This window comes from Narcine bancroftii, chromosome 11 (assembly GCF_036971445.1).
Source record: "Narcine bancroftii isolate sNarBan1 chromosome 11, sNarBan1.hap1, whole genome shotgun sequence".
Lineage (NCBI taxonomy): Eukaryota > Metazoa > Chordata > Chondrichthyes > Torpediniformes > Narcinidae > Narcine > Narcine bancroftii.
In genome coordinates, this window is record NC_091479.1 from 20,753,880 (window position 1) to 20,765,141 (window position 11,262).

Below are 11,262 nucleotides of genomic sequence, written 5' to 3' on the forward strand. Positions count from 1 at the left end.
TAAAGCTCTGTGAATACAAAGTAACATTCACGAAGACGGTCAGTGAAAGCTTTGACGGTCTCACTCACCCTCCTTCTACACCATCACCGTGTTTTTATATAAGCTCCCGATTCTCACCATGCCACACCCCGCATGCTCCAACCGGCTCTCTAATATACTAACGCACTGCGCGTGCACCTGGAACTCGCACGTGCGCACAAGAACAAAGATAGCTATAGGCAAACGATTCCTGCAGGACCCAGGGTTGTTCCTGCTGGGAAATATAAGGCTTACAATGAAGTTGCCCAAATTTCAAATCCAATTTGTGGCCAGGGCGTGCAATGCAGTGACCTGGAAGTCCGACTCTAGTCTTGGTATCGAAATGCAGAGCTGCGTTCCCCTGGAGAAAATAACATAACAAATACGGTGCCTTTCGTACGATCTGGAGGCCATACATGCACTATATAGGCGCATGGCGGGATTGGTTTCCCCATTCCTCTCCCTCACACTGATCCCGATGAAGGACAGTCAGGAATGAATATCGGCCCAGGGGTCGCCCACTGAGCTACGACTAATTCCTGCCCCTTTCTTATTATCTATTTTCCTGATGTTAAATTTTTGTTGTTGGTCAAAGTTTGAGTGAGTTTATATATGGGGTGAGAGGGGTTGGTAGAGACACGTATACATAGTCATAAAGAGAATGAATATATGTATATTTGAATGTGAACTCCCACTGTTCGCAGGACACTGTATGTGGCTGTACACACTTGTGTGAAAATATAAATAAAATATTCAAAACAAAGAACAAAGATGGCCACATGCAGCCAATTGAACCCGGGATGCCTCCGACGCTTGCAGGGACCAATGGAACACATTCCAAAGAAGGTAAGTTAAAAAAAAGACACATTTTAGCCCCTACTACACAAAAGACCAGTCCGCATTATTGTAGCACCACTTTCTTTTATCTATCTGTTGTGTTTGTTGTGTTAAGGAAATTTAATAAATCCTATTGTACTTATTTTGTTTTACTAAGTACCCGTTCGGTTGCAGCAAGTAAAATTTTGGTGCGTGCGTACATTGTACAAATGCACTCATTACCATGTGATTTGTTACCACAGGAGGGCGTCTGGATCTGAACCACACGAGCAGATTGGTTTGAATCACAACCCATGAGGCAGATGTTGCAGCGTCCAGAGGCGGCAAAGATACCTTACCGACGTTTCGGACCTGAGCCCTTCCTCAAGGTACGAGAATTAATAGGTTGGGGAAAGAAAGGGGGAAGAAGAGTGGTGTTCGGGTTCGTGTGGGTCCCACAGGTTAAGAACCAGACCAAGGTCCAGGTACAAAGCACACGTTTATTTCGGGGATGGAATTGAGACCACAGGGTCGATGCGCCAAGCAAACATCTACACATACACAATACGCAGTGGGTAGATATACACTTTTGGATGACGAGGGGGAAACCGCCAGAAACTGGGGAAGGTACAAGAGCATACGTATTCAGCAATCAGATCAAGGTGCCCCCAAGCCTTGACCAGTATGGACACGGCTCTAGCTACCTCATCTCGAGACTTACCCCAACCCAGTGTGGAAGGTGATACTTACATGCCACGAGGAGTCCAAAGAGGCAGAACAAAGGGGCACATGGTCCTTTATAGTTCTGGGGGCAAAGCTGGGGGGCCAATTATAAGGGTCAGTGTGGGCCCTGTTGATTGCTATGGCCAATGGCTCGAAGCCAAGTACAGGGGCTCAGCAGGGGTGAACTGAGGCAATTCACCTGGGCCAATTCACCTGGGTGAAGGTCAGGGCTGAGTCTGGGCGGGCTGTCTGGACTGCATCACCTGGTGATTTAGTTGGGGCAATCGTAAGGGTCACCTGGCTTGGGGTGATCCTTTGACCTTGACTGGCAGGTAGTGTGTCCTCCAAACGGGAGCGCAGTACGCACTCGGTGGTGGACGCTACCTCTCCATTACAAAGGGGCAAGGGGAGAAGTACAGTGTTAATTGGGTATGAAAGGGGCAATCTGTGTCAGCCTCGACCCTGAGGCAAAGTCACTCTCAGGGCCTTGTTAATCTGAGCAGAATTCACCCAGTTTTGGGCAAGGTTTGTGGGCCTGCAGGGATTTCTGGCAGGGAGTTTCCATCAGGGAGGCTAACAAGTGGAACACCTGCTTCTTTATATTCTTGGCTGCACTGTTCTCTTGTTGGGCTAGTCCACAAATTAGATCTTAGATGCAAAATCCCAACAGAAACACTGGGTGGCCAGGAGAAATTAAAGATAGTATTAGGCCATATTCTTGCCAAAATGATGGTGATGTTGCAAAATAAAAATCCGCAGATACTGAAAATCTATAATAAAAAAGAAAACATTGAGAACATTTAATAGGAGAGAGAAAAACAGTAACCTGTCAGATCTGAAATAGTCAAAAATGCTGGACAAACACAGCAGGTCCCGCAGCATCCACAGATATATAACCTACGTTGAAAAGGTAAGGGGGGAAAAGAAGAAGGGGTGGGGAGGGGGAGGAGCTCAGGCCAACGGTCATAGGTGGACATAGATAGGAAGGCAGGTGAGAATTGATCTGTGAATGGAGGCAGAGGGATAGGGAAAGAAATACGGGGTTTTTTATGGAGCAATGCTGCATTGAGGCTGGCTCCATTGTGGGGTGGGGGGGGAATAAAACAGACTTATCTTTTATGGAGAAGGTCTAAAAGGCTGCTCCCCACATTGTTTTTATAGAGAGCACCATTGCCGCAACGTCAAACATTTGCAATGGGAAGCACAGAACGGTCCCAGCTGTGTGGAGTCACCCGCCCCCCCCTCCTTGCATCATTGGACTCCCTGGCTCTGCTTCTCCATCTCCACTCCTGTGGAGCTCAGCACCCGGGTCCCCTTCGCCCTCTGGCCCCAGCGGCTTGGCGGGCTCTGGCTCTCCTCCCACCCGCACCCCCCCCCCACCCCCATATGGCCTCCACGCTACTTGGGCCGGACACCCTCCACTCCCTAAACCTCCTGTGGCATCTTCTGGAGAGGCAAAGACTGGGGATGGCTTAGCTTTCCAGTTTTGTGGGCTGGGTGGAGGGTGCAAATTGAGGGGGACGTGTGCGATGAGGAGATCAAGTTTGGAGAGTCTGAGGAGTGGCGAGTCCGAACACAGTTTAACCACAAACATGGATCTTTATTTACACGCAGCAGGGCTCACACTCACACACGCCGACAGAGAAAAGACGCACACTTCATTGAACAGCTAAGCAACTGATACTGCCTACTCCTGAGAGCACTTAAATCCCTCTTCGCCAAATGTCTAATCTTGTTGCACTTGAAGTCTGCCTCTACTACACAGTGGGTTTAAGGGTATCAGTTTCTTTATTAAACTGGAGAGAATCAAATGCACACTGGAAAAATTGTCCATCAATGGCAGCCCTTTTGTGCATTATTTCTCTTAATTACAAGTGCTTTGGGGGTAAAAGACTAACTGTGAGGCGGTGGTACCAGTCCAATTGGTAATATACCGTTGATACTGTCAGCAAAAGTGCCAAGATGGACAGGGGGTGAGGCCTGAGCGTGAGGGTTTATGTGAATGTTTGTGTACATGTGGGTTGGTTTTTCTGTTAAAAAATTGAAAATAGGAGCATCACGTACATCTGTATAGTGTGTACAAAGTTGTTTTTAAAGCTCAGTAATTGTATTTTGGGTTAAGTCCTTCCACAATAGCCCCCCTCCACCTGTACCAGCACACACCTTACAATTTACTCTCCAAAGTCACCTACGGCTCACAATCTGGAGTTGAGCTGGGGTTCGTTCTCAGGGGAAAGAGAGAGAGCCACTTCACGCGGTGGGCTTCATACTGCAGCAGGCTGGAGGGTTCGTTCTCAGGGGAGAGGGAGAGAGAGAGAGAGAGAGAGAGAGAGAGAGAGAGAGAGAGAGAGAGAGAGAGAGAGAGCCACTCCATGCGGTGGGCTTCATACTAGAGAGAGCCACTCCATGCAGTGGTCTTCATACTGCAGCAGGCTGGAGGGTTCGTTCGGTTCGTTCTCAGGGGAGAGAGAGAGAGAGAGAGGGAGAGAGAGAGAGAGCCACTCCATGCGGTGGGCTTCATACTAGAGAGAGCCACTCCATGCAGTGGTCTTCATACTGCAGCAGGCTGGAGGGGCCGACTCAGGTATGCCCAACTGAGGAAAATGAGCCAATCGTGGGGTTTGTGCCTACCTGTGGGCGGGATAATCTTGATTGACATGGGGAAATGGCTTGCGGCCTGCCTGATCTGATGAACTCCAGTGGATTATCCTTCATTCGGAGCAGTTTCCCATCCGATCTGCTGGATAATCCTCCAGATGTGAATGTGTTATCTGTAGATTCTTTCATCCACAGATGTGGCAGGAGTTGCCCAATGGAATGGCCAGGTGTATATTTGTGAGATTCTCTGACTTTACTCAGGGTCTCTGTGTGCTCCCACTCCCTTGGTTTCTTAATGCCATTCTGAACACTTCTCCATTTTGGATGGACATAGGCCAGAGATTCCCATGTGAATATTCCAAGTGGGGATGTGTCTCCTCTGAGCACTTCCATAAACCTTTATTTCCATCCACTTGCTAATATCTTCCCGTAATGGTGTTTGGAACAAAGTTTCTGATCCAAGAGTCTTGGATGGTGCCACGGCGGGCCATGTTACATCTCTGGTAGGAACCTGATCAGAAGCCACCTCATTTGTCGATTATGATCTCCCATGCTGAGCGCTCACCTTGTAACGGGCCTTTTAAAAGACCACACACATCGACATTGGCTCTGTTAATCACCTGGGCTGAAACCACTGACCAGCAAAGTGGGGGGGGGGGGGGGGGGGGGTGGTTATAAAGCAAAACATGTAGAGCAGCTGGGTCTCTTTTCCCCAAGGAACGAACCCAAACGCCACTCCAGGTCTCAAACCAGAGCCGACGCTGGAGATCCAACGTGTGGGTCTTTGTGATGCACACTAACTAATCGTTTCATGCTTTTTATTTAATCTAAGTGCCGGGCATGTAAGGGGAGGATGGGTACTGAAGTTCCATCTTCCGCTACATTATATCAAGTGCGGTTTACCGTTCCAACTTGTTTAGTTGTGGCTCCTGTGATTGTTGAATATAGTCTGTGTCAGAGAGTGAGCAATATTCCCTGCGGCGAATTTCCCTCGCGGCCACATAAAGACCGTTGTTACAATCGATCTGTGTCCAGCCTCAGACCCGTTGACCTTGTTCCTTGCATAACAGACGATATCACTCACCTGAATCCTGAAATTGTCGGTTCAAATCCTGCTTTTTTAAAAAAAAAATTATTTTTCACTCTATGAACCATACTGACCAAAATACATACAGATATTTTTCTCTTGAATATATACTGTGTCCATTCAGAGCCAGCTCTTCAGCGCTTGACGTCCTGCTTTGCGGAAACTGCCAAAATGTTTGGCCTGGAAGTCAGCCTGAAGAAAACTGAGGTCCTCCATCAGCCAGCTCCCCACCATGACTACCAGCCCCCCCACATCTCCATCGGGCACACAAAACTCAAAACGGTCAACCAGTTTACCTATCTCGGCTGCACCATTTCATCAGATGCAAGGATCGACAATGAGATAGACAACAGACTCGCCAAGGCAAATAGCGCCTTTGGAAGACTACACAAAAGAGTCTGGAAAAACAACCAACTGAAAAACCTCACAAAGATAAGCGTATACAGAGCCGTTGTCATACCCACACTCCTGTTCGGCTCCGAATCATGGGTCCTCTACCGGCACCACCTACGGCTCCTAGAACGCTTCCACCAGCGTTGTCTCCGCTCCATCCTCAACATCCATTGGAGCGCTTACACCCCTAACGTCGAAGTACTCGAGATGGCAGAGGTCGACAGCATCGAGTCCACGCTGCTGAAGATCCAGCTGCGCTGGATGGGTCACGTCTCCAGAATGGAGGACCATCGCCTTCCCAAGATCGTGTTATATGGCGAGCTCTCCACTGGCCACCGTGACAGAGGTGCACCAAAGAAAAGGTACAAGGACTGCCTAAAGAAATCTCTTGGTGCCTGCCCCATTGACCACCGCCAGTGGGCTGATAACGCCTCAAACCGTGCATCTTGGCGCCTCACAGTTTGGCGGGCAGCAACCTCCTTTGAAGAAGACCGCAGAGCCCACCTCACTGACAAAAGGCAAAGGAGGAAAAACCCAACACCCAACCCCAACCAACCAATTTTCCCTTGCAACCGCTGCAATCGTGTCTGCCTGTCCCGCATCGGACTTGTCAGCCACAAACGAGCCTGCAGCTGACGTGGACTTTTTACCCCCTCCATAAATCTTCGTCCGCGAAGCCAAGCCAAAGAAAGATATACTGTGTCATTTTCTCCCCTTCCCCCCCCCCCTCACCACCCTCCCCATTTATTCAAAGTTCAATCTGTATGATACATTAAACCCGTTAAACAATGTCATCACTTAATAAAATAAACAAGAAATTTAAACATACTGGGTCAGTTCATTTCGTTGTCTTCCCCTTCTGTCATTTTAGGTGGTGGAGGTCCGTGGTAGGATTTCTTTATTGTGTTTCATGTTCGGTTCCCATATTTGTTCAAATATTGTGGTGTTATTTCTTAAATTATATGTTATTTTTTTCCAATGGAATACATTTATTCATTTCTATGTACCATTGCTGTATTCTCAAGCTATCTTCTGATTTCCAGGTTGACATAATACATTTTTTGCTACAGTTAAGGCTATCATAATAAATCTTTTTTGTGCTCCATCCAAATCGAGTCCAAGTTCTTTACTTCTTATATTACTTAGAAGGAAGATCTCTGGATTTTTTGGTATGTTCTTTTTTGTGATGTTATTTAATATCTGGTTTAGATCTTCCCAAAATTATTTCACTTTCTCACATGCCCAAATTGCATGTACTGTTGTTCCCGTTTCCTTCTTGCAGCGAAAACATCTGTCTGATACTGTTGGGTCCCATTTATTTAACTTTTGGGGTGTGATGTATAGCCTGTGTAACCAATTATATTGTATCATGCGAAACCTCGTGTTTATTGTATTTCTCATAGTTCCGGAGCATAGCTTTTCCCATGTTTCATTCTTTATCTTTATGTTTAGATCTTGTTCCCATTTTTGTTTAGGTTTACAGCTTATTTCATCGTTCTCTTTCTCTTGCAGTTTGATGTACATGTTTGTTATAAATGTTTTAATTATCATTGTGTCTGTAATCACATATTCAAAATTGCTTCCTTCTGGTAACCTCAGACTGTTTCCCAATTTGTCCTTCAAGTAGGTTTTCAGTTGGTGGTATGCAAACCTTGTATCGTGAGTTATATTATATTTGTCCTTCATTTGTTCAAAAGATAATAATTTATTTCCAGAAAAACAATTTTATATTCTTTTGATCCCTTTTCTCTCCCATTCTCTGAAGGAAAGGTTATCTATTGTGAAAGGGATTAGTTGATTTTGTGTCCATATAACCATATAACCACTTACAGCACAGAACAGGCCAGTTCGGCCCCATGCCGTAGCAAATCCCCACCCTCCTAGTCCCACTGACCAGCACCCGGTCCATACCCCTCCAGTCCTCTCCTCTCCATGTAACGATCCAGTCTTTCCTTAAATGTAACCAATGATCCCGCCTCGACCACGTCTGCCGGAAGCTCATTCCACATCCCCACCACCCTTTGCGTAAAGAAATTTCCCCTCATGTTCCTTTTATAATTTTCCCCCTTCAATCTTAAACCATGCCCTCTAGTTTGAATCTCCCCCCTTCTTAATTGAAAAAGCCTATCCACATTTACTCTCTGTCCCTTTTAAAATCTTAAACACCTCAATCTTCTACGCTCCAGAGAAAAAAGCCCTAGTTTGCACAACCTTTCCCTGTAACTCAAACCTTGAAATCCTGTCAACAACCTTGTGCACCTTCTCTGCACTCTCTCTATTTTGTTTATATCTTTCCTATAATTTGGTGACCAAAACTGTACACAGTACTCCAATATTAATTTTGGTAGTTGATAATTTATTTTATTCCTTTCTACGTGAATCTTCTTCCAAATGTTGAGCAGATGGTGCAATACTGGTGAATTCCTATGTTGCACCAATTTTTCATCCCATTTATATAGTATATGTTCAGGTATCTTCTCCCCTATTTTATCTAGCTCTAATCTGGTCCAATCTAGTTTTTCCCTTGTTTGATAAAAATCTGATAGGTATCTTAATTGTGCTGCTCTATAATAATTCTTAAAGTTTGGTAGCTGTAAACCCCCTTGTTTGTACCATTCTGTTAATTTATCTAGTGCTATCCTCGGTTTCCCCCTTTTCCATAAGAATTTCCTTATTATTTTCTTTAGCTCCTTGAAGAATTTCTCTGTTAGGTGAATTGGTAATGATTGAAATAGTTATTGTATCCTTGGGAAGATGTTCATTTTAATACAGTTTATCCTTCCTATCAGTGTTAGTGGTAAGTCTTTCCAGTGCTCTAAGTCGTCTTGTAATTTTTTCATTAATGGCTGATAATTTAGTTTATATAGATGGCCGAGATTATTATTTAGTTGTATACCTAGGTATCGAATTGCTTGCGTTTGCCATCTAAATGGTGATTTATTCTTAAACTTTGTGAAATCCGCATTATTCATTGGCATTGCTTCCCTTTTATTTGTGTTGATCTTGTACCCCGATACTTCTCCATATTCCTTCAATTTCTTATGTAATTCTTTTATTGATATTTCTGGTTCTGTTAAGTATATTATAACGTGATCTGCAAATAGACTGATTTTATATTCCTTCTCTTTTATTTTTATCCCTCTTATTTTATTTTCTGTTCTTATCAGTTCTGCTAGTGGTTCTATAGCTAATGCGAACAGTGAGGGAGATAGTGGACATCCCTGCCTTGTTGATCTGCTTAATTTAAATTGGTTTGATATATATATCCATTTACTGTCACTTTCGACAATGGTCCCTTATATAATGCTTTAACCAATTAATATATTTCTCTGGTAGGTTGAATTTTTGTAGTACTTTGAATAAATAATTCCATTCTACTCTGTCAAAGGCTTTCTCTGCATCTAAAGCATCTGCCACTGTTGGAGTTTTGTTTCCTTGTACTGCATGGATTAAGTTAATGAATTTACAGATATTATCCGTTATTTGTCTTTTTTTAATAAATCCAGTTTGATCTAGTTTTACTATTTTTGGTACACAGTCGGCCAATCTGTTTGCTAATAGTTTAGCTATTATCTTATAATCTGTGTTAAGTAGAGATATTGGTCTATACGATGCTGGTGTTAGTGGATCTTTCCCCGTCTTTGGTATTACTGTAATTATTGCTGTTTTACATAAATCTGGTATGTTTTGTGTTTTTTCAATCTGGTTCATTACTTCCAGGAGAGGAGGAATTAATAAGTCTTTAAATGTTTTATAGAATTCTATTGGGAGTCCATCCTCTCCCGGTGTTTTATTGTTCAGTAGTTTTTTTAATATCTCCTGTATTTCTTCTATGTCAAATGGTTTTATTAATTTATTTTGCTCCTCTGTTTGCAATTTCGGTAGTTCAATTTTAGTTAGAAATTCATCTATTTTGTCTTCTTTCCCTTCATTTTCAGTTTGATACAGTTGTTCGTAGAATTCCCTGAAGTTTTCGTTGATCTCTGTTGGGTTATATGTAATTTGTTTGTCCTTTTTCCTTGATGCCAATACTGTTCTTTTAGTTTGTTCTGTCTTAAGCTGCCACGCTAGAATTTTGTGCGTTTTTTCTCCTAGCTCATAATATTTCTGTTTTGTCTTCATTATGTTCTTCTCCACCTGATATGTTTGTAGTGTTTCATATTTTATTTTCTTGTCTGTCAATTCTCTTCTTTTAGTTGTATCTTCCTTTATTGCTAATTCTTTTTCTGTATTTGTTATTTCCCTTTCCAACTGTTGTTTTCCGATTGTAGTCCTTCTTCATCTAAGTTACATAACTTATTATTTGCCCTCTGATGAATGCGTCCCATAGTATAAATTTATTTTTCACTGATTCCGTATTTATTTCAAAGTACATTTTAATTTGTCGCTCAATGAATTCTCTAAAATCCTGTCTTTTAAGTAGCATGGAGTTTAATCTCCATCTTGGTGGAGATGTCCTTCAGCTCTATTGCCAATAACATGGGTGAGTGATCCAATAACAATCTAACTTTATATTCCATTTTCTTAACTCTTCCTTGAATGTGGGCTGATAACAGGAATAGGTCTATCCTTGAGTATGTTTTATGTCTACCCGAATAATAAGAATATTCCTTTTCCTTTGGGTGTTGTTTCCTCCATATATCCAAAAGTTGCATTTCCTGCATCGATTTAATTATAAATTTGGTTACTTTGTTCTTTCTGTTAGTCTTTTTTCCAGTTTTATCCATGTTTGAGTCCAAATTAAGGTTAAAATCCCCTCCTATTAGTATATGCCCCTGCATATCTGCGATCTTCAAAAAGATACCTTGCATAAATTTTTGATCTTCTTCATTAGGTGAATATACATTGAGTAAATTCCAAAATTCTGAATATATCTGACATTTTATCATTATATATCTCCCTGCTGGATCTATTATTTCCTCTTCTATTTTGATTGGTACATTTTTATTGATTAATATAGCTACTCCTCTAGCTTTTGAATTATATGACGCTGCTGTTACATGTCCTATCCAATCTCTCTTTAATTTCTTGTGTTCCACTTCAGTTAGATGTGTTTCTTGTACGAATGCTATATCAATTTTTTCTTTCTTCAGTAAATTTAACAGCTTCTTCCTTTTGATTTGGTTATGTATTTCATTAATATTTAAAGTCATATAGTTCAACATAGTCATTTCATACTTTGTTTATTTTTCCTTTCCGTTTTCTCATCACCACCTTCCCTTCTTATCCATTTCTGCTTTCTTTTTTTGAACACATTGTAAGACAACATTTATAAAACATAAAATATTTCCACTATTCCCATATCTAAAATTCCTTTAACCCCAATAGTCCCTCCCCTCTCTAAGTTGCCCTTTGTCCCTTGTCGGGCAACCACATCTCCCCTCTCCATTTGGATTTGCGAACCTGCTCGTAAACGTCAACTGATTTCGCAGTGACTGTTATTCTTCCCCACCCAGCCCCCCCAGAAAAGATTTCAATCTTCACATATAACAAACCGCACTCTCTCAATTCCCTCCTTACTTCCTTTCTTCCCTTTCTTTCCCTTCTTAGTTCGGGATCCGAGAACAGTTTGCTTTGCTGTCCCAGGATAATTATTTTAAGCACCACTGGATATTTTAACATAAGTT